At 34.2% G+C, this 4701-nt stretch overlaps 1 long non-coding RNA gene across 1 annotated transcript; it reads left to right on the forward strand.

Annotated features, from left to right (window-relative positions):
• Positions 1-863: 863 nt before the first annotated feature.
• Positions 864-1888, forward strand: LOC107856575. The gene is made up of 2 exons (XR_001670598.2): positions 864-1405; positions 1523-1888. It is a non-coding gene; the product is annotated as an uncharacterized LOC107856575 (long non-coding RNA).
• The last annotated feature ends 2813 nt before the right edge of the window (positions 1889-4701 follow it).

Consider the following 4701-nt stretch of genomic DNA (forward strand, 5'->3'; position numbering starts at 1 on the left):
TTTTTCAATGGATTATATAGTTTATTTGGCTCAGTCTCCAAGTGTGAAAATAACTGCTGTGAGAGACATGTCGCGAATTGTAACAGAACTCAAATCAAAACTAGATGGTTATAACTTGTTGGCTTGCGGTGGATACTGTCGACAGTCCAGTGATTGCCGTACTAGGGACTGTCGCCGTTGTCTCTACGATGTTATTGCAAAAACCTATGGCTGCCACGCGTAAAGGATCATCGATGGCCAACACAATATGAATTATGTTGCTTCTAAGTTCCAACTATGAGTATATGTTTGTGTGGTTTATTGTCTTTGCTTTTGTGTTTTCCTTTTCTCATTTACTATATAAAATAACTAAGTTCTACTTCTACCTATGGAGGCAGGACAATGTCGGATGTAACATATATCAAGATGGGTTGTATTGGTCTTTGGAGTATTTGTACTTCTAATTTTGAATGAAACTCTATGATCATTTTGCTTATGCAAGACTTGTTTGATTGCTTTCTGCATATGTGTGTTCAGGTTGAAGGCTCTGCATCAATAGCGTCAAGCTAATTCACCTTTCATTTTTCCATTGAAACTAACTTCGATCATATATATGATTGAAGTGTATAAAGAAATTTGGTTAACTTTAAAAATTCGAGAACCTAAATGGCCACAATTTGAAGTTACAATTTCTAAGGAGGATATTGATTCTTGGTTGACCAAAAGGGACAAAGCGACGCAACCCCACCGACAAACATTAACTTTGGATGAAAGGGAGTAATAACAGACAAGTTAATGTTTAGTTTTAGAGACGTGCAAAATAGAGGGAAACGAGTAAAGGTGAGACAGGGTATTATGAAAATGAAAGAAATGAATATAAAATTCTGCTTAGTTAAAAATTCTTGGATTTTTTTCCTTGCTCTTTGTCTGGAATAAACGATTTTAGGTGAAATTAATTGAACATGTGCATAGCGTGAAATGGAAAGAAAAATGGAGAAAGGACTTAAACCACTTTATAGTGAAAGGTATTATATTTATCTTTAACACGTATTTCTAGTTAAAATCCAAATCTATGACGATGCCCATTAACATACGTCCCTTTGAGAGATTAAAAGTGAAGGGGATGCTCTACTAATTAAAAGGCAACATCCGGACTTATCCTCCTCTTTTTATTTCTTGCTTATAATTTATTAAACTTGGTACCTAATTATATAACTTACTTAAAGATAAAGTTGTAAATTGGGTCAGGCATAGGAATATGAGGGGGAGAGGTCGCCTATAAATTCATTGCCTATCGTGAAGCATAACAATTGCAGCAATAACATTACGTAATTTTTCATATATCTCTTTCTCCATTTTAGTAAAAGTATAGTCATGTATTGCAATTATGCTTTCTATTTCACTGTTGCACTTATGCTGATATCTGGTAAATGACATTTTTCTACACCTCCTCTTATTATTACGTACGTCAACGTATATGTGTAATCTTTTAACGTTCAAGCAAAAACATATTGATTTTGACACTTGTTTTCCTTTTTGACAGAATTTAGTTTATTTTGGCTCACTCTCCATATTTGAAGGTAATTTTTGCGAGAGACTTATCGGAGAGTATGAAAGAACTGAAATCAAAGATAAATGGTTATAACTTGATGGGTGGGTGATGGATATTGTAGACGGAGCGATGATTGCTTTGATAGGACGTGTCCTCGTTGTTACTACGATGTCATTAAACTTACCTACGGCTGCCGCCAGTAAAAGTTGGATTATTGATGGACAACACAATATAAATTTTGTTGCTTTTAAGTTCCAAGTATAAGATGATGTTTGTGTGGGTTAATGTCTTTGCATTTGTGTTCTGCTCTTCTTCTTTCAGCTTCTTGTGTGTGTTTTTTTTTTTTTTTTTTTTTTTTTTTTTTTTATGAAAAAAATAGTAATAATACGTCAAGTTCTACTTCTACCTATATAATCATGAGGACAATTTGTAATATTAAGATGGGTTGTGTTTGTTGAATATTTTTTATGGCGGCACAATTGATTTCTCGCAATTTGAATTTTTATTAGTATAAATAATATAAATTTCACCATTTTGAAATATTATTACCTTCGTTCCCGTTTTTACAATTATAAAATCTCTTTTTCCCTGATTTTAATTATTCTTATACATTACTACTTATGTATTGAACTAACTAATTTAACTATAATTAAGAAAATAAAATATTTGCATTAAATACATAATGCAATTAACCTTATATTTATGAAATTGTAATTAATGGATCTCTTAAATTCAGTAACAACTTTTTAATTTTGAAATTTTGAAACACCAAAACAATTTCAACGATCAGAGTTAGAAATTGAGGAATTTCGGGTTGATTTCAGCAACTGCATCTGAATATATGTACATCACATAGGCAGTTAATTCTTTAGTTAGTTTACTGGATATATGCACACCTTGGCCAGGTTGTTTTTTCACATATCTTGCTATGCTTAGAGCTGCTACCATATGAATTTTCTTTGGCTTTTAGAGGAACTAACTCAGTGTTTGAACATTGTAGGCAATGTCAGTCCTAGTGACTGTCAAATAAAATAGCTTGCCTATCATCTTTTGGTAAGGTCTGATGTCTATCAGTAAGGGATCCTATATGTTGTTGTCCTTCTTGAGTTCACCATACTTTTTACTAGCTAGTTTTGTATTAGGATCCATAGGAGTTAATGCTGGTTTAGTAGCTGATAGTCCAAGATTAGATAGGGGCTTCAACACATACTTCCGCTGATGCATAATAAAGCCTTTCTCAGACCTTGAAAATTTTATTCCAAGAAAATACTTAACTGTCCCTGATCTTTCATTTTGAATACTTGTAGCAGTGAATTCTTTGCTTCTTTTATCAATTTTAGGCTATCTCTAGTGACTAGTAGGTCATCTACATACATAAGAATTATTACTGTTTCTTCTTCATTTCTCTTTATGAATAATGAGTGATCAAACTGACTTTGATTGAACCTCGGCTTAAGTAGATACAAGTACTTTGTGAGTCTGCTGTCACGATCCGATTTCTCAAGTCGTGATGGCGCCTACTTTAACCCACCAGTAGGCAAGTCAAGCCATAGTCCGGAATGATAGGTAACGGGCTAACATGCAGAGACCAAATAAAAAATCACGTATAATGGTAACAACAACAATAATAAGTGAAAACTAAGAAGGGCGGATATACATTATATCAAAATGAGAGGGGGAAAAAGGACCAACTATACAAATGAATCCCTCCCAAGACCTGATAAGGTCAGTACTAGAGCCACTACTAATAGGTACCCAAAGTACTAGACAAAAATCTAAAATGTACACAATATACACAAGCAGTCTCGACTGCAAAAGATTAACTAGAGTAGATAAAGGAGGATCAGCCTCGGACGACAGCAAGCTCACCCTGCTCTGAATCAGTATTGGAAGGTAGGAGTCATGTCAGTGTCGACTGTTAGTACCCGAATCTGTAGAAAAAAAAGATGCAGAAGTGTAGTATGAGTATCAAAGCAACGGGTACTCAGTAGACATCAACTGAGCTCAATATAGAAAATGTATAACTACAATGAGAAGAGGTAATCCAAGTCAACAGTAAAGGGACAGAAAGGGTAAACAACTGACAAGCTATGCTAATGAGATAAAGGAATAAATGTAAGTGATACAGAAAATAAATAATGTAGTAATGACAGACAAGTCAAACATAACCTAGCTGGGCCCCCATAAGCCCGCTAGGCATACTGAAGAAGACAATTAACCCAATCGTACCTCCATAAGACGGTGGGACACACAAGTAATAAAAATAAATATAAATAATCTATAACTAAGCTAATCCCAATAAATCATGATAGTCATCTAGATGTGCACCGGACTTGAAAGGACACCAATGGATAGTAACGAAAGGCCAGACGCCGGACTCAAACCGGTAGTAATGAATAAGCACAAGAGGACACGTGCCGGATTCATACCGGACATAGTGGGTAATAACGATAGGCCACATATATATAACTCATAATCAGATGCCGGACTCGAACCGAAACTCAGAGGAACTACAACTATAATCAGATGCTAGACTCGAATCGGAGCTCATTGTAAAAATAATAAACAAATGCTGGACTCGAACTGGAACTCATAGTAACATTAATAATCAAATGTCGGACTCGAATCGGAACTCACAGTAACCGTACCCAACGGTAATATTAAAATTTATACCATACCATAACAATGTCAACATCTAAACATTCACCCGCCAATCTTAATTAAAAATAAATAAATTCAAGATATTGCAATTTAGGTTCACGTCCTAAAGTAATAGATGCTATATTATATTAAAAGATAATATTCCAATATTTACTAGAACGGAGTCCTAATCTGGATAAATAAGACAGTTTATATAAATCAAATAATACTCATCTACAAGTACCTATCCAAAGCTAGCATAATAGTTTACAATTTCAGTAAATAAGCTCAATCTAAAGGTAGGGTAAGCCTAGCCTACCTGGACGCTAACAGTAAAAGCCTTTTCGCGAAGACTTAAAATAACGCTAGTAGAACCCGAGCTTGAATAATTGATTCAGATAATTAACTTTAATTTGATGCTCAAATGATGCCAAAATATATTCGCTCAACAACTGTTACTATAGAATATATACATATATATACGTGCAGTATATATTCACATATAGGAATACTAGCATTTGATTGCCTTT

This window comes from Capsicum annuum, chromosome 6 (assembly GCF_002878395.1).
Source record: "Capsicum annuum cultivar UCD-10X-F1 chromosome 6, UCD10Xv1.1, whole genome shotgun sequence".
In the NCBI taxonomy this organism is placed as follows: Eukaryota; Viridiplantae; Streptophyta; class Magnoliopsida; order Solanales; family Solanaceae; genus Capsicum; species Capsicum annuum.